Here is a 24,520-nt window from a genome sequence, read left to right on the forward strand (position 1 = left end):
CATACCATGTAACATACCACTAGTATTTATGCATTGGCTTCATTGAAGGAAAAGACTATTAAACTGGTAAAATGAAAATATTTTCAAGAGTAAATCTACATATGTATCTATATAAAAAAAAAAAAACATAGATACATGCACAGCAGACAGACATGCCTATATGTAATTCATTTATATTTATGTAGCTCAGACATTGTAGTTGTGTAAGTCTATCACTGGCATTCTTGACTCACATTGACAGCAAAGACTGCAAGAGCAGTACGGTATGGTTAGTGTGCTCATCGAGCTGCAAGGAGTCTCAAGTTCCCAATCTTTCTCCATATGTGTTGCTGTATACTAAACAGTGTGAAATATATGATATTATATGAAATTTAATGCCACACTCTCAGTCAGATGCAGAATAAAAATTCTTATGGTTCTAAGAGTTTTGCAGAGTGTCCTCAGTGCTAAACAATTTCGAGAGTTGAGAGCACAAACTGCTACAGACTGAGCTAAAGAACTAGCCTTGCTAGTTTAAAGTCTAGAACTAACTCATCCTCAGTGGATCAATAAAGAGGTGATCATATAAGTAACCCTGTCAAATGAGTTTCACAAGCAAGTTATTTGTAGATGATTTTCAAAGATAAATTTGAGGATATAGCAATCTACTCCCTGGCAGTTCAGGAATGAAAGACACAAAAATAGCAAGCTAAATTTGTTAACTATGCTATTTGTGGGTCTCATTATCCCCATGGTAATGCCATTCAGTTAGAGAGATGTAATATATATGTGTGTGTATATATGTGTGTGTGTGTGTGCAAATCATATATATGTGCATTACTGTTCGCTCATACTTTTGTATCACAAAATACTTTGAGATCGCTGCACCTATCCTTTTTTTACCAATATGAAGTCCTTATAGAAAACATAGGCATTTCTCTATAGTTCTTTATCTCACTGAATGCATACATGTCTGAAAGCTTTTCAGGATTAGGGCCAATATGCCATTTTAACAGCAATGTGCTATCACACATGGCAAGCAGATCAGCAACTGAATGCTATAATGGCCTTTCGAGCAAGGGGCTGACTCAGCCTCTTCCACAGCCTGTTGTAGAGAGTTTGCAGTCCAACTCCATATTCTCTGCTTTGGTGCACCATTCCAGTGGTGACAGGTTTCTGGGTGACTGTTCTGTGGCTCATGATCATCTGGAAGCTGGCAGAAGGAAGTGTAAAGAAGCTCTGCTCTGCAAATAACACACTGCAAAAAGAAGCCGACGTGAGCAGGGAGTGTAAATAAGATGGGGAGGAGAAGAATGTCTGCCAAAAACAACATGAGGCTTTAAAGGTCTGGTTTCACTGCTAAAAAGTCCAAGCCCTAGCTTCTCCACCTCTAACTGTACCAAATTCGGTCACAGCTGATCCCTCTTTCTGTGTTCTTTCTAACACATCAATCTCTAAAAAAAGTTATCTCACATCTTTCTGGAGCTTTTAACAAAAGAGTAGTCAATGTGATTTGAAGTAAGCTGAGAAACATCCTCCTAACACCAGTGCCACTGTCATTCCCAGCACACGGGACAGTGTCCCGTGCTTAGTAACATCTTGCTAGAGGGAACTATGGACAAGTCAAAAACGTTATCTTCATAATTCAGATGTCCAGATTTTAGGCCTTGTTCTCTCTTTAAATGCTTTGAAAACTCTGCTCTAGTTTATTTTTTGAAGTGGATATGAACAGTTTATGCAATCAAACAAGAACTGGACCCTGGAAACAAGAAGAACATCACATATGTGACAGAATCAGCTCTAGTACCCTACCAGCCTCTGGAACATCAGTATGGGTTGTGACTGATACCATTCACCCCCTTCTGTAGCCTTTTCATATAGTAAGGAACTTAATTGTTCAGATTAGCTCTAGGTGAGATTTTGGCATATCATCTGCATACTTTAGAAGGCCTCTAATTTGTTTGGATAATTCCCAGGCTTCTCAAAACCTCCTGCACACACATTTATGATATACCAAGAAATAGAATTATTGTATGGACTGTGTATACTTCCCATTACAGACATCTAAATGAGACCAGCTGTCCAGCAAATAAAGGCTAAAAAGAGAGTACTACAACTTAAGCCTGAAATGCTGAAGAGAAGCGTGGGAGACCCAGTGTCACTGTGACTGTGGGAGGAACTGCTGCAGAGAAACCTTCTGGCATGGAACGAAGCAAGGGGGAACAGCAAAACTGTTCTGTTTCTGAACTGTTTCAGTAGAAGATGCCAGAGGATCGAGTACTGAAATATTTTATAATGTCAACAAGCAAGTCTGAAGTCCAAAGGCCTAATCTTTGCAGAAACAAAGGCACATGCTGATTTCAACAGGGGACCTATCAGGAACCACTGTGCTGACACTCTGGGAATAAAGTTCATATGGTTTTTATTTTGTTGAATCTTCCCTGGCTACCAAATTAAGTATTAAGACTTCTGCATAACAATTTTCCCTCAAACTTTCCTGAAATTCTATTACAGTCTGCAGATATTATAGTTGTTGGAACAAGAAATTCAACAGCTAAGAAATCTTACAGATCTAGGCAGTCACCCTTGGTTCCATTCCTGGATTGCTCTGTACCTACATGGAGACTCAGAAAGGGAAAAGAGAACCAGAGGGAAGATGAGGATTTGGATACTGTAACCATTGATGTGGTCTGCCTCTTTCTCAGCTGCTTTAGTAAATTTATATTTCTGCCTATATTACTGTTCTTCTGCACCTTTGGCTTTGACTGCTAGAAATAAAACACCATTTTTCTGGCATCCTACTTACTCTGGTTTTCTCTATTTTTATGTGACAACAAATATCTTTCCTAGTTTCCGTAGCTTTCTTGGACTATAAGGGTTATATCACCTCCACAGATGCTTTCTGATTTTGCAGATTGATAAAACAGTTCATCAATATCTCACTTCTACTTCAAGAACACAGCAGGTGCCAGACCCCACTACAATATTTTGCAAGAATGATAGCTAAATAATTTGCAGTGTCATCTGGTCTCCAGTCTTTCCCACAAGATATTCTCAACCCTCAATTGCCTCAAATATAAATGAGTGCTCTGGGTAGCTGTATATCCTGTCCAGTTAGGATTTCATCACCCACAGCAGAAGAGAGTTCAGTCCTTCAAAATAAACTGTGGCTGCCCATGTCTAGTGCTTAGGTCATTAGAAGGAAATGGGTTTGTAACATATGCAGAAGGTAACTGTTTCATCTCAGGTTACAGCATAAGAGAAAACATGCCACTGTTTGGTTCAAGATAAGATTCATGAAGTAGAGCTGCAAGCACCACCACAATGTCCAGAAAATCCATGATGGAGGACGAGAAGCAGGGCTTGACACACACGATGAATACAAATGTGGATCAGGGTGACTTGCATGGCCTGAGTTCACAGGGTAAGCCACAGAATACAGCCAACCTAGATAGGCAGAGGAATCTTTTGAAATATTTGGCAAAAGACTGCCAGGTCACTTAAAAGACAAATTAAATTTTTGAAAGCTTCCACAGTCATAGTGCTTATTTTAATAGACCTTTTTTTCAACCAGGAGATACCTTCTTTTGGGCATTTTGTTGGTTTTCCTCCTTTGTAAAGGCAATGTTACTTTAAAACCCACAGTGATTCTCTCACTTTTGCATAATTTGCCTGCTGAATCTCCATGAAATACATTAGGATATAATGAAACCTATTACCCTTTAGAGACAACATTGAGCAGATGAGCAAAAGGTGACGAGTTATCTTTATTGCACTGCTATGTTACTCACTCATGCCAATTAGTCTTTACTGGATTCATTTGGTGCAATAATATAAAGTGCATGGCATGGAACACATGAAGTCTATCTCTTAGACACAGTTCAGGAAGTTCCTATTATTTTCCTAATAACATTTCAGATAATGTCATGAACATCATTATTAGTAGCATCTCAGGGTTGGAGTATATAAATTACTTCACTTTGAATCCTGTGCAGTTATTCTTAAATTCCTTTCATTCTAAAGAAAAAGGGATTCAAAAAATAAAAATAAGGAGGAATGCTATACTGAGTTGATTGCAAGGTGATAGTGTTCATGAATACCACCCATTGTGTCAAATGACTCACACATCTGTCAGGTGTGCCTCATTAGCCCACAGAAAGCCTTTTGTACATGTTGTGTCCTATTTAAAAAAAAAAAAAAAAAAAATTGCATTGTCTCTTGATGTCAATCATGCTGATGGATGGGCCCAAGGTGTTAATGAGTAAGTTTTAAAAAATATTTATGCTCTGCCAAGTCTCTGCATCACGTCAGTAGGCACTAGGCTAGGCAGTTGGAAGTAAAAGAATATTTAGAAAGGACAGATCTTCTTGTGACTCATTAAAAAAAAAAAAACCACAGTGCATGTTTTTAAGTTCTCTTTACCAATTCTCCTAAGCCCTTTGTGGGTTTTTATAAACACGATTTAACAACATTGTATCAGTTTACCTAAAACAGATTAACTCCAAGTGACTTTGATACTTCTTCTGTTACACTTGCCTTACATTTTGGTAAGTGTAAAGTCTTAAATCAATGAGCCAAATTCTTGAGTTACTCCAGATTTTTTTTCTGGGTAACTAAGACAGACATCTTAACACATTCTGTTTAGTACGTGTCATGCAACACTTTCAATTTTATTCTGCCATGGAAATAGTATAACACAAAAGTCTCTAACTGTGAGATACAAGAATTGTCGATTGGGGGGAATAAAGTGTGACTCGCAGTTTCTCAGAATTAAACTCAGAAGAGACTGCTTTGACTGTCCTGTTGGATTTCCTGCAGAGCAGATCCCAGCATGCTTTCCATATTTCTCTCTACCTACAGCATACCTTCCAAAGAAGCATACTGCCTTGCTTGCAAGATTGTAGATTGTGGTGCACTCTCTCAATAATTTGTCCTGATGATTACTGGCTCCAAGTAAAAATAGTTTTCCCAGCCACAATCAACAAACTCCTAGAGATTGGATTATTTACGTCATTGTTTGTTCCTCTAAGGATCTACTTACAATTACCTAAAAACTAAAGATTGGTAAAGTGGTGGCAGCTTTTGGGTTTGTGTGAAATGTTTGTTTTCCAGCATAGAATTTCAAATTATTTCATTCTGACTAGTTCTATAGTCATAGTATTTTTTTCTTCTAAGTTTTCATGAGAAAAAGTATTCTTAAATTATAATCTGTATCAACAATTTTCATCCAAGTCTGTAACTATGGAAAGTGATAATGAAACAGTCATTTTACTGTCTTCTACACTTAATTTTTTTTAATATTCATATTCTGTGGAGAAAATAAGCACTCATATTTCAAAATATATACTGAATAATGATTCTGATTAACTTCCTTTCTTTTTTTCATGGCACTAGGTTTCTGGAGAACCTATGACTAAAAGAGAAAATCAGTTATACTCAGAACTGGATTTCTTGCAGTTTTCTTATTAGTGAAGCAATTAAATATGTTTGTTATATATGGTTGAGTCATAAGACACAGCATTGTTCAGTGCATGTGTGATCTGAGAGAAATCATGTTTTTAAGACTGCTTAAAGATTAATGCAGATAGATCAGTGCCAGAATTGAATATATGTATATATAATCAGAGGAAAAGAAATATTTAATAAATTATTTTTCATTCTGGTGTCTGAAACCTCTGGTTTTTAGGCTGTTTAACTATAGAGATTATTTTTCAGCCTTAAAAATTGTAAAGGGACTGATTAGAACCAGATACCAAATATTTCTTCCATTTCTGGAAGAAAATTGAGATTTTGAGAAATTTTTGTAGTCTGACTCTGGATTAAATCATGTTTCATTAAAACATGAAAATCTGTAAAAACGGTGAACTGAAAACTAAAGTATAAGTCTATTGTAGAGTTTGATTGTTTTATTTTTATTTCAGTTTCTTTTCTCTTAGTATATTAGCTTAAAATTTAAAATAAAACAGCTCTTAAAACTGGAAATCAGATTTTCTTAAATAAAGTAACATAGAGCATTTCACTAACATTAGTGTTACTCCTGGAAGCTAAAAATGAAAACTGTATTTAAAAATATTTTCATGGCTTCCAACAAAAAAAGAGTTCAGGTTTTAAGTCTCATTTCTGTAATATTAATGTTTCTAATTGTTACCAAATGGAGCAGATTAGTTTTTTCTCTGAAGAGCATATGTTAATGCCAAGCCCTGGGTTGATTGACAGCAATGATGATCAAAGATGCCACCTAAATTGCTTTTCTATTCTTATTGCTAGTGTATTTCCCAAAGGACTCAAACCAAAGACTCAAGATACACACCAGCATTAGCAAGACTGAAAGAAGCACTGAAAATGTTTCTGAGCAGATCCTCAACTAGTGAAACTTGGCAGTGCTCCACTGACTTCTTGTTTTCACTCCTCCTTCTGTCTCGCTTGTGCTTATGTGTGGGCTGCTGCCCTGCCTTAGACATTTTTTGAGGAACAGACTCACAGCAAGCAAAGCAGATAGATTAAATAGGTAGAAACTTCTGAGCAACCTACAAGAGATTCAACAACAACCTAAAAATAAAAGTGGTACAAAATAATAGCATTTGTTTGTGCCAGAACAGTAAGCTAAATTCTCAACTGCTATAAACAAGGATTGGTCTGTTGCTGGAAATGGAGCTAGACCAGTTGACATCAAATTACAATTGACTTTTATTTACTCCCTCCGAAGGACATGCACCAGCTAATGAAAATCTTGCATATTTTATTAAATTAATCATAATTATGGGTACTGCATGATAGCTTTGTTTTAAGAAGAGATGAGAAATCTCTCTGAAATCTAATTCTCATCTTTGTAATGGTGTAGTAAATCATCAGTTGTGCAGCTTTAAACAATGTCGGAATAAAATTGATAGGGATGAGAGAAATTCCAGCCCAGGAAAAATGGGATCTCACAGACTTAAGCAAAAAAATCAGGACTTAACAGATCTTAAAAGCTATGGCATGGGTGTCTGTAACACCAACTGCCTAGATAGCTCTATTTTTAAACTGTAATGAAAAGATGCTATTTTTCTGTTGAGAGAGGGGAAGGGAGATCTCTAAGAACCAGCAACAATGTCATTGTGGTTCCATTACCCTGTGTTTTCTTAAGATCACAACAAAGTTTTTGTGAACTTTGCTCCCAAAACTGACCCTCTCTGTGTGAGAAGTAACAGTGAGTACAAATGAGGGTGGATATTTGTTCTCTTTTCTGTAATCTGAATTCTAATCATTGTCACAAGTAATTTTGTGTATTGCATCCCCACAAGCCAACAAAAGAAATTAAGTTTGTGAAACACAAAACGTGGAAGATTTTAAACTGAAAGTTCTCTGTCACTACACCTTCTTCCTTTTGCTTCCTCTTCAATCTGATTTTAAAGCTAATTCTTGCACAAGAGCATCTTCTGGTTTTGTCTTTGCTATTTATAAATTTAGAATAAAATTAAGTTGAAAGCAAGGAGCAATCTCTGAGAAAGAAGTGAGGTATATACTTAAAAGGTTAAGGTAAGGTATAATTTCAAAGCAAGTAAAACTTTAAAAAAAAAAAAAGTAAGAAAAATTAAGCACACACTACTTGACTTGGGGCCTCCTTGGGACCCTGGGGCCCTGCAGCTTGACCCTTTCTTTAAGAATACCGGATGAGGTTCAAATTGAGCAAGTCTCAGCTAGAGTTTCAGTAAGTCCAGACTCACCATGAGCATTTACTCCAGTCTGAGAGAAAAAGGAGGATGGTAGATCATGACCTGAAGAGTATCAGTTATGTTGTTCTAGATGCTGGAGTCAGTTAGTTGCATCTCCAGGGTGGTTTTTCTTTGTTTCATGTAGCATTTCTTGGCACAGACAGTAAGATGGCAGGGATAAGCATGCTAGTTTTCTCATCAGCATTTGTGATCTTGGAATCATAGTATCACAAAAATGAAATTATCACCAGCACTAACTGAGACTCAGTTTAAATGGTCCTAAAGCAAACCTTAGTCTCAGCTTTGCTCAAAGTTTTCAAGAACTTGAGGTTTATCCCAGACGACCAGAAATTCTTTAACAGGAAGCATATAAGGAAGTTGCCTCTTACTCATGCACAGAAATGGAATTTGACTCCCCAGCTTGCTGGAGTTGAAATGAAGAGATTTCTATGTCATAGTGGTTTAAACCTACTAAATATAGGATGCAACTGTTCTGTATAGCAGATGTTATATCAATAGGCAAGCTGCATGACAGAAGGTTTGAGTCACTTGGAGGGTAAAGATCTAATTGCAGTTGGTTGTGCTGTAGATACTCGAAAAAAGCCATAAGAATGGTAAAACCAGAAAGGCAGATGAGCAGAAGGGAGGGAATATATCACAACATATATCGGTGAAACTGGGCATTTTACTGGGCTTCAGTGGAAACAATATTTTAACCACAGTATTGTGGGACAGGGGACAGACAGCTGCTGAGCTCCCTCCAAACCAATTCTGTAATAATGAGCTTAGAAAACTAAACATTAGTGATTGAAATAAATCAGTCAAAGGAATGCAGGGTATTTACTATGGCTCAGTGTTTTCTGAGGCACTTCAGTTTAACTTGTCACTTCTAAGTAGGAAAGTAAAATCAATTTTGAGATAACTGACTTAGTGGTAGCAATATACAGGATGTAAGGAAACAAAAGTACCTAGTTAAAGCTATTATGAGACGATAGCCTTCAACTATTGAACTAGTGGCCCTTCGCTGATACAGTAAAAATACTAAGCACAAGGTCAGATAAGAGTTAGAGGCAGAAGATGCAAAGAAGAATGCCTGCTAAAAGTGTCTCACAACAACAGTGGCCAGACCTGAGAGATGAAGAAGCTGGTAGGAGAACAAGGGATCCAAGAGATAAGAAAATCACCCAATTCCAAGGACAGTGGTAAGCATCCTGTGGAAATTTTAGCAAAAGTAGAGAAAATAAGCCTCCCTCCAACTGTGTAAATTGTCTATCTATTTAATCTTGCCCAAAGAACTCCATTTAATTAACCCACAATAAGTTATGAAGTCTGTATTCTTGCTCTTGGTGCATCTTATATAAGAAATTAGTTACAGTTACTTTTGATTACAAATAAAGTTGCAGCCCTCAGGTTCATGTCAGGCTTCTGGTTTGAAATGCAGTCTAAATTAACAATATCAGAGAGAAAATTAAAGCAACACTACCAGTGTTATTTAAATGTAAAAATATACATTGTACAAACATCAATGAATGCACACAGCAGAGAGGGAAAACAGAATACACAAAATTTTGTCAGTCTAAAACACTGAGATGGCACCATTGGAAGGTTAATGGTACCTAAATGAAGATAAAAAAGCTAAAGAATTGATACAGAAAAAACATGTAGAATTAAACAATGCCTTATATCATTCAAGAAGATAAAAGTCCAAGTGTGAATTTATAAACAATCAGTCTTTTACAATAGGAACCAGTGTTAAGAAAAAATAAACCCCAAATCTCTCACATTAAGCAAATATGGTGATAAAACCTAGGCATATAACTAACTGCAGAGACCTTAGGTAGGAGATCTAATAATGGGAAAATATTTGGGCTTTCTATAAGGCAATCAAAATGAATAAGTCAGCTGTTTATATAGTGTTAAGAGAATCTTAGTATTTCTGGTAAAAGCAAGGGGAGGGGGGGGTTAGGTTATTTTATTGCTGCTTGATTAGTGAGAATCAGAACATAGAACTGTAGAATGGCTTAGTTTGGAAGAGACCTTAAAAATCATCTAATTTTGGCCCCTATGACATGGACAGGGACAGCTTCCACTAGGCCAGGTTGCTCAGAGCCCCATCCAACCTGGCCTTGAACACTCCCAGGGATGGGGCAAACACAACTTCTCTGGGCAACTTCTTCCAGTGCCTCACCACCCTCACAGTAAAGAATTTGTTCCTATTATCTAATCTAACCTACTCTCTTTCAGTTTGAAGCCATTCCCCCTTGTCCTGTCACTCCAGGCCCATCTAAAAAGCCTCTTTCTATTTTTCTTGGAGGTTCTCTTCAGGTACTGTGAGGCTGCAAATAGGTCACCCCAAAGCCTTCTCATCTGCAGGCTGAGCAATCCCAATTCTCTCAGCCTTTCCTCACAGGAGAGATGCTCCATCCCTCTGATCATCTTCATGGCCTCCTCTGGACTCACTGCAGCAGGTCCATGTCCTTCCTGTGCTGGGACCCCAGAGCTGGATGCAGCACTGCAGGTGGGGTCTCACCAGAGCAGAGCAGAATCCCCTCCCTCTCCCTGCTGCCCACGCTGCTCTGGATGCAGCCCAGGACACGCTTGGCTCTCTGGGCTGCCAGTGCCCATGGCTGGGTCATGTCCAGCCTCTCACCCAGCAGCACCCCCAAGTCCTTCTGGGCAGGGCTGCTCTCCATCTGTTCATCCTCAGCACCAGCACCTGGGTGTGTTAAAACCCATAAGAGTCCCATATTCTCTTATTTATCCATGCTTTCAAAATGCTGGCAGTTTTGCTTTTCCACCTATTTTGCTTCTACCTAACGCTAAATATACATGACAGATTTTTTTTATTGACATGTCTATTCAAAATTTTGATTACATGTCCAGGCACTCACACCTTCTCTGGTGATTCAGCTTCTCTATACTGATGGCTTTCTTTTACTGCTGCTGCTGTAAAATAACCCAAAAAATCCAGGCCCAAATAAGCCCAAAATTTTGCACTTGTCCAATAAATATTATAACAGTACCTATTCTAAAAGATAATTCCCTTGATTTTTTGTAATTGTTTTTGTTCTGCATTCACACCTTTAATAATTTGTAGAAGGCAATTATTTACAACAGTATCCCTTAATCAAATGCCAGATTCAGGATATTCTAATGTGTTACATTTAATAGAATTCAAGACAGTTCATAGAAGTCTTGGAAAGGAAAAGTAATGATTGGTGAAGACAAGAAGTCAGCAATGAAAATCTTAGACTACCGAAGGGCAAAGATTACTTCCCTCTGAAAACCACCCTTCCTGAGCTGGCATGTACCTGCAGAAAATAAAAGTAATAAATTAAAAACTATTATTAATGAGGCCTCCATGAGAGAATGAAATTTGCAGGCATTAAGAAATTAGACAGCATAGGAGAAGAGCTTGAAGTGGTTTCAAACAAATGAAGTCTCAGCTGTATTCAGCTGCACTCTCTCTTCCCAAGGAGGGAGAGGCAATCTTGGAGCAAACAGAGCATTTGTCAGTCATCAGGACTTCAGTAGAAGGAAATGACTGTAAGAAATTTTTGCAATAACTACAGAAATATGGACTGCATTTAGACTTGCCTGCCATCTAGACTTGATCCATACTGTCAAGGTTGCAGCGTTTTTCTCGTGAGGGGTTTTGATGCAGCCTAAGCCTGGTAAGCATGAGTCATAACAGATGTTGCACATTTTTGTTTTGCTATGTGTGAAACTTCAGGTAACACAAAGCTTTGCTGGCACTTTTGGACCTTGTGATTAGTCGGAAACTATAAGCAGGACACTCAGTAGAGTATACTACGTATCCCTGATAGAGATATTGTGAGTTGTGGAATAAGGTCAGATTGGTAAATTTGGCGAATCTTAGTGCATTTTGCAGCATACCAGGAACCACCCCAGAAATTACTGGATTTGCACTCATATCACAGAACCGTGGTTCCTTCCTGCTTCTTTCTTGCCCTGTGTTATACTCAGTGAATAAAGCAATGAATGACAGTTCTTCCCCTTCCCTCCTCTCTCCCGCCCACTTTGCCTTCACTTGCTGATGGCAAGATGCATACTGTCTTGAATCATAGCCACCCTACAAAAATCCCGTCAGGTTCTGTGGACAAAAATAGAACTTTGTAAATTGTTTTTGTGTAAGAGGGTAACTGAATCATCACTGATACCAGTAGATATGGGAACTCATAGCCTATAAACAAACCTTAATAGCTTCTCCTTGGTCTAGTTTTCTTGGTATTGTTCAAACACACACAATTTTTTATTAGAAAGGTCTACCGGTTTCAAGGTATTTTTAGCACCTGAAATGACCTCCCAGAAGATATACTATTGTCATGAATGCAGGTTAATCTTCAGAATAATTTTAGGAGCTCATATCGCTGAGGAAAATTTTTTTCACCAGACTTCCATATTCTCCAACTCTTTGTTTCTGTCCAATCCTTACATAGCCTATGGTTTTTATGAGATCCTTAGGTTTTTCTCATTGTCTCTAAATCTTCATTTTAACTTTTTTCAAATTTATCCCTAGTCTTTCTCTCTTTCAGAGCCACTGTGAGCACAAAAATCTAACATTCTTCTGCTACTGCTGCACAGCATCATGCAATCTCAGTGTTTCATAGAAATGATTGCTTGGCCAGTAGCCACCTGCCCAAAAGATTTAACCAAAATTTCTTCCAAATACTTTGATTCATTCCCATATGGTAGCTTCACATTTCATAAGATAGCTTTGAGCAAGCTTGAGCAGAAAATATAAAGACAGAAGAATTACTTACCTGATCTGTTATGTTCTCTAAAAGAGAAGCTTTACTGTAAAGCACAAAAGAATTGCTATTTTTAATCCCTGTTTTTACAAACTTGGCTTGAGTTAAGAATATGCATTTCAGAAAGGTAAACTTCTGAGAGCTCATTTTGGTATTTTTCTCTGTGTGTCCTTCCCACAGCTTTGATTCTCCTCTATGGCAGAATCACAAGATAAACATTCATAATCAGATTACACAGCCCAGTGATTCTGAATATTACCTGATTACTTCACTTCCCAGACTGAGGGTACACAATGACATCCTTCAAAACTAATTGAGAAGCACAGATAAAAAGGTAGTTAGAAATACTTGGAAGGGGGGATACTTCTACTGGAAAAAAACCTGGAAAACAATTTTCTAATATGTATACCAGAATTACATAGTTGCCCCTCAGACATCAAGGAATAAACACATTCACCATAACTTGCTGTTTTAATATAGCAGCAGCAAAGTAGCTAATGCACACTGGAGCAACACGACACCAGAGCAGCATCATGGACCAGAACTAATTCTCAGTTTCTGAACTGATTCATGAGAATTTTCCTTCCCCTGTTTATTAAAAAGTTACACTGGAGAAACTGCCCATTTAAGATGCTGGTATGAAATCCTTTTAAAACTGTAAGGTTCCATTCTCACTTTTGTCTGAAGTCTGTGGCACTGCCTTGGGCAGGTATGTGATGCACAATGTGTTGTACTGCAGTGAATTTTATGGGACAGGGCAGTTACTTTTATAAGTAAATGACACTTCATTAAGAAAAGCCAATTGAAAAAAAAATATGTGTAACTGACTGGAAGGAGCAATAGCTTTTACGAAAGACCAAGATAAAATGATACTCGAGAGTTGGAATGCTAATTAAAAGTTCAATTAAAGTCTAGAAAATGATAAATCACAAGTCTTAGGAGTTTTTCCTCGTTTGCACCTAGGAAATGCCACAAAACAAGCTTTGATGGTCTACTATACAGGAATATAAAGTAGATGTAAGAGCAGCTCTTAATATTTGTCTTAAAAACATCACACTTTCACATTCCAGGAGAAAACACTGAATAACTTCTGCCTGTGTGATTTTGAATTCTACATTTTTAAGAAATAGACTACTCACTATCAAATCAAACTAATATCAAAGAAAAATATTAAATTCAGGGCTGAGGCAAATAACTGTGGTTCCACTTCTGCCAATAGACTGTTTTAACACTGGTGTACCATTATTTCTATAGACTATCAAGATGATTTTTAAGCACACTAAATTAAGTGGTGAATAAAGTCCTAACAAAATGTTCTCTTTGAAAAGCTTCATTGAAATACAAGGAGTGGGCAGCTCATACTGCTAGGTGAATGTGATATGAATTACTTTAAGCTACAGTGACTCTGAAATTATCGTCAATTAGAGTTGCCAAATTAAGTAGGAAAAAATAATGGACAAGATATGAAAGTGGGAGTTATGGAGATATAGTTACTACTAAAAATACAGGTAAAGCTGCAAAGCCTTCATGACACAATACCTAATGATTTGCTTATTATACAGCATCTATTAAAATGTCAGGGGTTTTTTCCTATATCTAATGGTTGGTAAATCATTCCTCTACTGGTCCCTGTACTGAGTGCCTTCATTTAATGCTATATTTTTTATGTGATAGTGCTAAAAAAAAAAATCTTTGTTAAGAAAGAGAGACGGATTAAATGGATGAACTGTTAGATGGATAAGGAATTGATTGGAAGGTCACATCCAGAGAATAGTGGCCAATGATTCAGAGTACCAATGGACATCAGTGACAAGTGGTGCCCCTCTGGGGTACATATTGGGACCACTGTTATTTAATATCTTCATCAATGACACAGACAGAGGGATTGAGTGCACCCTCAGCAAGTTTGCAGAACCAAGCTGAGTGGTGTGGTTGACACAACTGAGGGATGGGATGGAACAAAGAGGAACCTGGACAACCTTGAAAAGTGGGCACATGGGATTCTCATCAGTTTTAACAAGACTGAGTGCTGGTGCTGAGCCTGGGTCAGGACAGCCCCAGGTATCAGCACAGGCTGGGGATGAACAGATGGAGAGCAGCCCTGCCCAGAAGGACTTGGGGGTGCTGCTGGGTGAGAGGCTGGACATGACCCAGCCATGGGCACTGGCAGCCCAGAGAGCCAAGTGTGTCCTGGGCTGCATCCAGAGCAGCGTGGGCAGCAGGGAGAGGGAGGGGATTCTGCTCCTCTGCATCCAGCTCCAGAGTCCCAGCACAGGAAGGACATGGACCTGCTGGAGCAGGGCCATGAAGATGATCAGAGGGATGGAGCATCTCTCCTATGAGGAAAGGCTGAGAGAATTGGGATTGCTCAGCCTGCAGATGAGAAGGCTTTGGGGTGACCTATTTGCAGCCTCACAGTACCTGAAGAGAACCTCCAAGAAAAATAGAAAGAGGTTTTAGATGGGCCTGGAGTGAGAGGACAAGGGGGAATGGCTTCAAACTGAAAGAGAGTAGGTTAGATTAGATAATAGGAACAAATTCTTTACTGTGAGGGTGGTGAGGCACTGGAAGAAGTTGCCCAGAGAAGTTGTGTTTGCCCCATCCCTGGGAGTGTTCAAGGCCAGGTTGGAAGGAGCTCTGAGCAACCTGGCCTAGTGGAAGCTGTCCCTGTCCATGTCATAGGGGCCAAAATTAGATGATTTTTAAGGTCTCTTCCAACCTAAGCCATTCTACAGTTCTATGAACTTATTACTTACCAAGTGTATCATATATATATATACTGATCATGTGTGTTTTGACAACCTAAATTAATTATTTTAGAATCTATCCATTTCTGTATCTCTTGAAGATTTGGAACTAATGAATTGAATGCCAGTACTTTTACTAGTTGTACAAGTTTCTTAATCAGAGTTCATCATGCAGTTTAGTATGACACTGTCTGCTAAGGACAAACACCAATTTGGATCTTTTTTAATGGTTTTACCTTTTTTAGATATCTCCTCTGCTTTTAAAAGAAAAAAATCTTTTAGGGGAAGAAAATTGTCAACAGTTTATTTGCTAAAATACATACCCAGAGACTTGAAATAAAAAATATGCTGAAAATTTTGCAATTTGGAGATTCAAAATAGTAAGCTTCCTGGGGCAGAGACCATCAGAGATTTTATTTGTACATGGTGCTTAGCACAATGAAACCCCAGTTTTTGACTGCAGCCCCTGAGTGCTACTGTAATAGAAATAATAAACGATAATAATAATAAAGTCCGCTTATTAAGTTGACAGGCAATTTTTGAAATAATGAGTCATCAAGGAAACTAATTTTTTTGCAATAAGCAATTCAGCCATTTCCTCTCATCACGGATAATATACATCTGTCTTCTATGCTGTTTGCAGAAATTCTGTGGATATGCTGTGTCTTCTCATGAGAAAATTGGTTCATGAAATGGAACAATTTTTCTCAGACTCATGATTTCCTCTTTATTGAGGGCCAAATTGAGCCTGTGTTCAATTGCCCATGTCTGGGACAGCAAGTAGTTACAGCAACTCCAGAGCAAGCTGGGGAAGAAATTGTGACTCAGAGAGTTCCAACCCCTTTCTCAGCCTCAACTGCCTACTTGCTCCAGAAAGAAAGTAACCTGCAAATGCTCTATAGTACAGATTATTTACCACCCCTGCCAGCTCAGCTCAGCTCACTGCCATGTTGAGGAGTGAGAGCCAAGATTACTTTCACACCGTCCTCATGTGTGCAGAGGACATAAAAAAGAGGTTTTTCTAAATGAAAAGCCTTTATTCTCCATCCTGTGTCAAACTCAAAATCTGTGGAGATGATGTGGAGACATAGTGCTTCAGTGAGGACAGATAAACCTAGGCATCAATCTGACCCTGAAGTATCATCTAACAACATGTGGCTAAGGAAAAAAAAAGCCTCAAAAGGGGGAAATTCAAATCCTTCTTCTTCTTAATCAAGATAATCCTAAAGAGGGGAATTAGTTTTACTTCTGTCTTTATTTTTTTAATTTCCCTTTGACTTGAGAAATCACTTGTGAAATCTTACGACCCCTATATAGATCTTAAGCACACAATTTTATGTTGGCATGCAGGCATGTTTCACTGGCAATATTCTATGGCTAAGCAGTAATGTTTCTAGACTCTTCTTTTAGAGATTTTAAAGCTGTCAGTGGAAAATAAAGTGATTTTGATTGCCTTTATTTGCTATGTGGATCCATGTTAATGACTAAACATAATAGTCAGATGATTTGACCTCTCTCAAAAAGTCACCTTTGATTTTGGATCAAAGACATGTTTAGCAATATCCACAGTCCTCATGTGTCCACACCACACAATTTGATGTACTCATCATCAATCATATGCCGTATGATTAATTTGAGTCGTTATGAGTAATGTCTATCACCGCAGTCCTGGCATGAATAATTATTGTTCTGCACCCTGCTGAGATAACTCATTTCTGACAAAGATCTGCAATTTGATTCTGCATAGAAAGAAAGATGAAGCAGGAATAGTTTATTAGAATGGTATAGTCGGTTCAAATTTTTCATAATAAACTTTTTTACATCCTAGGACTTGGTAACTACTTCAAAGAAAAACAAGTAAAACAAACCTCAATAGATAGAGAGATTGTTTTTGCAATCACCCCTGGATCTTTCCATCAATATGTGAGGGCTGTTTATCAAAAATAGTAATGATAATGTTAGAGCCTGCTGGTTTTCAGGAGACTTGTACTGCAAATAGCAATCACAGAAACAAAGTCAGGTCATTTTGAGGAAGATATAATAATACAGACAGGATCAAAAGAAGATGGAATTTAACACCAAAAAAAAATAATTCTTGTCTATAGAGATTAGGAGTCAGACTGGAGAAAGAATGAGCAACAGGCAGACATGCAAGGGATGGTAAGTTAGTAAACACAGATGGCAGTTGCAAACCAGAGTCCAAAGTGTGTTCCACATGTGCAAAACAAACTTTAACAGCCATTTTCTTTGGCCAGAGATGCAGTTTGAATGCCATCAAGTGGTTTCACCCTTGCGTGTCACCAACAAGTTCCTCCTTTGGGAACATCAGTGATGCAGCCGTGAACAACAGCCCTGGTGAGAGAAGCACCAAGACTCACACACGAAGGAGTGAGAGCAAGTTAACACAGACCCTGTTTGTGTCTATCATTAAGTCAAGCAGTACCAAAAACCTCAGGTTCTCCATCTTCCAAGCAGGTGCTCAAGGAACTAGATAGCTATTTTTGTTCTAACTTGAAGAACATTTAAGTATGACATGTGAAGTGAAAAAGAACTAGCAGAAGAGACTGAGAAGTTCTCCATTTCAAAATACCCTGCAGTCTGGCAATTGAGTTTCTTCTTACCATAGAAATGAAAAAGACTTACATTTCTTCCAACAGCAGAAGAGGAATTTGAGCCCAGGTTTCCCACAGGCTGTATAAGAGCCCTTACTAGTGTGCAAGTGAGTAAAGCAGACAGTGCCTTCTGCTGTGTGAATCCAGTCTTTGAAGCCATAACAAGACATTCTGGCAGTTGGGGCAGGATGTCAGTTTAATACCATCCTGCCTTCTTTCCACATGCACACGTAATAAAAGAGTAGCAAAAAATAAGCTTCTTACCTTTACTATCACATAAACGGCTACTCAGAAAGTCAACATATGGCCCTCTTGCCCCAGCCTTGCTATAGTTTTGCTTTTCTTCTTTTTTTTATTCTTTTTTTTTCCTCCCTACTGAAACTACAGTTCATCAGCTCTTCTAAACTTGAATAGACCAAGCTGTTTTAAACACATCCTCTAGTGATTCAGCCTTAGTATCATGGCTCTGGTACAAATTCTGCCTACAACTGTTAAGGAAAGACAGCTTCCTTCTTTCTTGGCGTGCCTCTACAACAGCATCCCTTCCCCCAAAAAACACTGCCTGCTTCATCCTTCTTCTTCTGTAAGATATGAAATTTTGTACTAGACTTAATCCTTCATTTCAGATATTCTAAAAATAAGCCTCTTGTTTTTCTAACAATAACCAGGTATCCTTTTCGCAATTACCATCTTATCCACTCCTATTCTAAAGAATCTGGTGTGTCTTCTATAGAGGCATATTTTCTGCCACACTTGCAGTTCTGACTGATTTCCATAATAGCTTCAGTTAGTTTAACTATATGCATTTGTATTATTAGTATTGAATCATCGTCTGTATTGATTTATTGTACATATATGTATAACATTATGTATCTATCTTTCCCTTATTCTTCACTTAAAGGTAAGCAAAACTACAAATGTCTCCCTGAGTTTACTGACTCTGAAACAGCAGCAAGCAGTAACACCTGTGTTTCTTCAATCTTGGCAGAGTACCACTTATGAGGCCTGATTATGAATTGTCATATTTATGGATAGAAATTTTTCATTACTGAAACATTTAGGAAAATAACTAGAATATGAATAAATTCTGTATTTTAACAGCCTCCCCTGAATTCTGAGATAAGTGACTTGAAAAGAACAGCAGAGATGTTTATTTTATTTTGTAGTATATTGGTAGAGTTTACCATCAAAAAAGACCAATGGGTGTCTTGATGTATTTTTTCATACCTCACAGTCCAATAATGGTAAATTTGCATTAAGGTAATTACTTTTGTAATTAGACAACTCCCTGCAACAATTTTCATGAATCATTCTTCCCATTAAATATAGCTTCTCCTTTCTGAATTGAATTTGTTTGACTTCAGCTTCTAACCACTGATTTTGCCATTCCTTTCTCATCTTTCACTTCGCTCTGTGAAGTTATTCACACTAAAAGTCACTGCCCACTTTTCTTATTGACACACACACTGAATTATTTTATTTCATCCATTAGTGTCCAGAATGTACTCTATTTCTTTAATCCTGCTGGTGTCCCTTTCCTGTAAATACATCACTTCTTATAATTTGCCCAGTTACTTCTGTGCTGCCACTGATAATATTTTGATAAAACCACATTTGCCTTTTCACCTCAACCCAGGCAGCAGTTATGCTGTGATTAGCTGGGTCTTTCTTACCATCACAATAATCCATCAAACATGATAATCCAATCCTCATTTGACTACCTCCCACCCACTCACAGCTCAAAATAGCCTGAATTTGGTAAGCTTCCAGGTGCCCTGCAAAGATGAGAGAACTTTTAAGCAAGGTTCAAGAAACACTTGTCATAGTGGTTGAAGGGGTAAAAATGAGTAACTCAAGATGTTTAGCTCATTGGATTTCTCCTGGAACAAGTTACTGAAATGGTGATTTTTGTAGAAATGGTGTCATACTGCACAACAGTGAAGTGGTAAGTTACTTTCTTAAATAGCTTTACATCCAAGTACAGTGAAAAGAACAAGATTTCCAGAGTCACACTAGGGAATTAGCCTTAATGTAAGTAAAGTTCTGTTTCTTTTATAGTAGAGAAATGGCTGATGAATTTTCTATTATTTAAATGACTTAATTTTTTTCCATATTTTATTTGTGTGCATACTTCCTTCAGCCTTTGGACCTGATTGTCTATGTCATTTTTCTTTAATGTTTGTTCACTGTTCAAACAAGGGAATGGCTATGGCAGATTTAATAAAATATTAAATTCAACTTTTAGGAGACTGAAAGAACAAGCAGCTTTCAAGTCCCAAATCATGAATATCAACATGAGCAGTTTGCTTCACATTTTCAAGGTTTGATTTCAAAACTCAGGCAAAGATTCCCATCCCATGAACAAATTTCTCTTTGGAATGGAAAAAAAAGAGGATTAATCATTGGGTTGCCAGTTCAATAATCCCATATCTCACCATCATGCTTGAATTCATAAAGTAGTAGTGATGTCTTTGAAATAGGTATGTGTTTTTGTTGTGTAATGGCTGACTATTACAGCAATCCCAAATATGCTTGATAGCTTTAATTAAAAAATAAAAAAAAAGATGAGACAAAAAATAGGAACAACTTCATCACACAGGTATTCTTTAACCTATAAATTCAGAGTTTAGTTTGCATGGTTTTTTGTATTCACATAGGACTTACACTTCAGTCACCTGACTTGTATTCACTTAGTTTCTCATCATTAGCAAGCACAGGGGAACTTCAGCTCAAAAGTCTGATCAAAGTGAATGTTAGAGAAGTCTGAATCTTCTCACTATAGACCAGATTTCTGCTTTTTCAGATCCTCCCCACATTGCAGGGATGCTACTTTGGCATCAAAATGAAATTTGTTCATTTGTTTCAGTTTTCTTCATTCCAGCATGGAAATGAAGCAAAAAGAGGAATCAGATGTACCAGCAGATTTTGCCACAGGGAAGGATTTTCTAGTGCTGATTCCACATTGATCCAGAAGTTTAAGTTCCAAAACCTCAATAAAATGTTTCTTTAAGTTTCTTGCCAGTCCACAGTTACTGACTGGCTGCTCATTTTCCACCCTTCCCAGCACAGGCAATGACACACTGGGTGATCTGAAGGAGCAATATTGTGAATTTAAACTACATACAGGGAGAGCTATTTCTCTCATCTTAGGATGGATATTTTGCATGAGGAAAATCATCTTGAGATGCATACAGGAAAGAACTCAAAGAACCCCATATAAATGCAACATAAGAGCAAATATTATTTTAATTTCTCTATTAAAGGACTGAAGACTGGATTGATTCCGTCTAATCTTAAGTCTCTATGTGGGGGTCCTTAGAGGAATTTGGGAAGTGTCTAGACTGTCAGGTATGGTTGCACCATCATTCTGTGTTGCAGGTTTCACCAACATTCCCCTTGTTCCTGGATATGCCTGGAAAGGAAAAGTGAGCATGCAGACAGCAGGGACACATCCAGCCAGGTCACTAGACTGTGTAAGTGAAAGACCAAGACCTTGGGACATCTCACATTGTCCACCTGTAGACTGGACATAGCTACACTTAATCTAGTCTTCCTCCATGGTCAAGAAAGACAGAGAGGAGTATCTGGAAGACACATTCTGATCTAATCTACCTCTTATCCAGCTCTGAAAATTTGGAAGAGTAAAGGGAATCTGCCTTTTACCTTTCAAGAATGCTTGTTAACTCTCATATAAGAACCAGTGCTTCTTTTGTCATAAAATAAATCTAGATAGCAAAAATTTTTGTTTAGTTATTTTAATTGTTTTGTTTTAATGTACCCTGAAAACTATTCATGTGTGTATGTATATATGTGTAGATAGATAAACAGGTATATTTGTATGTAGATATAAAAGTATCTATCTGTGCAATATCTTGTTTCTATATATGCAATGTCTTAAATACAATATAGAAGACTGTTCAGATATAATTATCTTTATTTAAAAATATAAGGAAGAAATTCTAGTGGTATCAACAGGAAAACAATGCCTTTGGAAAATTTTACCTATGGTAATATATTCTTTGACATTTAACACCTAGTTCACGATGGCAAAACATTTCTATTTTTAATATAAAATCAAGATTATCTTTTAAAACATTTTTAATCATTCTGTGTCCTGTTTTTGAATGGAACACAGTTCATTTTCATCTCAGTGGCTGGTACAGTGCTGTGGGGTTATTCGGATTTGTGCTGAACACAGGGTTGATAATATAGAGAAGTTTTTGCTACAGCTGAGGGATGCTTACACAGAGCCAAGGCCCTTTCTGCTTCTCGTACCACCCTGCCAGTGAGCAGGCTCGGGGCACTCAAGATGTTGAGAGGAGACACAGCCAGACAGCTGACTCCAGCTGACCACAGGGATATCCCATGCCATATGGCCTCTGCTGAGTGTATAAAGCTGGGGGGAGAAGAAGAAAGGGGGGGGACATTCAGAGTGATGGCATTTTTCCTCCCAGGTAACTGTTACACGTGAGAAAGCCCTGCTTTCCTGGAGATGGCTGAACACCTGCCCGCCCTTGGGAAGCAGTGACTTAATTCCTTGTTTAGTTTTGCCTGCATGCACAGTTTTTACTTTACCTATAAAATTGTCTTTATCTCAACCCACAACTTTTCTCACTTTTCCTCTTCCCTCCCCCATCTCACTGGTGGTGGAGTGAGCAAGAGCTCCCTGGGACTTGATTCACACCTGGAGTTAAACCATGATATTTTAATAAGAATTTATATATTCAGCTTACTTTGAACCAGTCTGAATATCCAAGGTTAGGATCCAAGGTGCAACATAAACTGTAGTTCTAAGTGTGCAGTGTCTGAAATGTAGCAATGGCAACTGGAGCTTAATTTCAGCAAAGTATTGATTTTTTTTCTCACTTCTTACTACAAACTGGCAAAGTACCCTATCCTGTGGACAGCAGTAAACACGGAAAAAATCTGAGATGTTCCTAAACATTGAAATTAAAATGCAGTTAGAATAGAGGGGGAAAAAATTAACCCCAACTAATTTAATCTGAATTTATTCCACACCTGTAATATTCAATCTAGTCCAGTCTCTACTGCTGTGGTAGGACTTTTATTGTAGCCAGCTGTACACCCCTACAAGGTCAAACACAGAATAATCTATTGGGAGCACCCTGCATTCTGGCTATTTAAAATGGCATGTGCCAGAACAGAGATCTGCTCTGCAATAAAGTCTCTCAGAGACTGAGGTGAGGAAGAAGAAAAAAGAAATAAAATCAACCCAAAATCAACCCACAATCACTTGCGATCTAATCTCTTTTCCTTTATTATTTTTTCTTCGTATGTTCTTTAACCTCTCCATATTTTCCCCTTCTCCCTTATTTCTGAGAAGTGTTTGCTTCTAAAACACTGTATAACACATGAGCACTGGAGAAATCTGGATTTGTTTTTCAAAGGTATCTTCTGAGGATTCAAAAATTGCTGCAAAACAAAACATTATTAATTGATCTGTACAATACTACAAGCTTTGGAGCTTTCCTTCATAGCTCTCTTTTGCTCTTTCTCTGCACCTACGGTTTAGTATTTTAAGGTCTGAACACCTACACCTTTTAATTCTGCTGTGAAATGTTCTGCAACTTCACTTTTCTGTTATCGCTTTGTGTTTTGCAGGCAGAGTATTGATTTTATTCGCAAGCATTCCAGCTTTCTATAGCTATAGTTCTTCATTTTGTAACCTTTTTATATGAATATGTCTAAATCTCTAGAAAATTGAAATGTCACATTAGTAATACTCGCTTCTACTTAATATGTCAAAAATGTAGTTTTACAACCAGGTATAAAAAAGACATTCTGATTATTGATATTTAACTGTAAAGAATATGAGACTGCCATTATTTACAAGTGCTTTATTACTTTCTTTTATGAATAGGTTTAAAGAACTTTGTTAATTATATGCTGTATGAGTGCAAAAAAAAGCCTCTACTTACACATTTTAAATGCCCCTTTTTCTATATAATTACCTTTAAAGTAAGATGAGCATTGCTGTATTGCATTAAATTTATACTCTGATATGTTCTCTGAATGTGCTATAAATGCAGAGGTTCTTTCTTTTTTAATAGAATTTCACTTTTCTCATCTAGAGTTTCAATATTTCAGAGGTCTTTTCATTTGATTATACATGCAAATCACTTGGGAGACCTAATACACTTATCTAAAAATTACTCATTCCTGTATAACAAACTCATCTACAGTGAATAAGACTTTCAAAACTGTTTCCAGTTCTCCACAGATTTGCTCTGCTTCCCTTGAATACAGACCCTGCCACCCAGCCAAACTGTAACCAGTGCACTCCAAGGCCACAGGCAGATTAATGTTTATCTGAAATACAAAGTTTAAACTGCCTTTGAATATTTCACTCCTCCTGGTGGGGGGTCATCTGTATGAGGCATGACTGACATAGATTACCCTGCAAAAAGTACCACCAGGATAATACTCCTATTGGGGTGTCATGGGTTGATGCTGGCTGGATGCCAGGTACCCACAAAAGCTGCTCTCTCACGCCTCTCTGCAGCTGGACAGAGGAGAGAAGAATTAACAAAGGACTCATGAGTTGAGATAAGGACTGGGAGAGATTTCTCAGTAAATACCATCAAGGACAAAACAGGCTTGACTTAGAGATATAAAGGAAATTTATTACTGAAGAAATCAAGGCAGGATTATGATAAATAAAATAAGCCCTTAAGAAAAGCATTCCCCCCACCTCT

This window comes from Aphelocoma coerulescens, chromosome 5 (assembly GCF_041296385.1).
Source record: "Aphelocoma coerulescens isolate FSJ_1873_10779 chromosome 5, UR_Acoe_1.0, whole genome shotgun sequence".
NCBI lineage: Eukaryota > Metazoa > Chordata > Aves > Passeriformes > Corvidae > Aphelocoma > Aphelocoma coerulescens.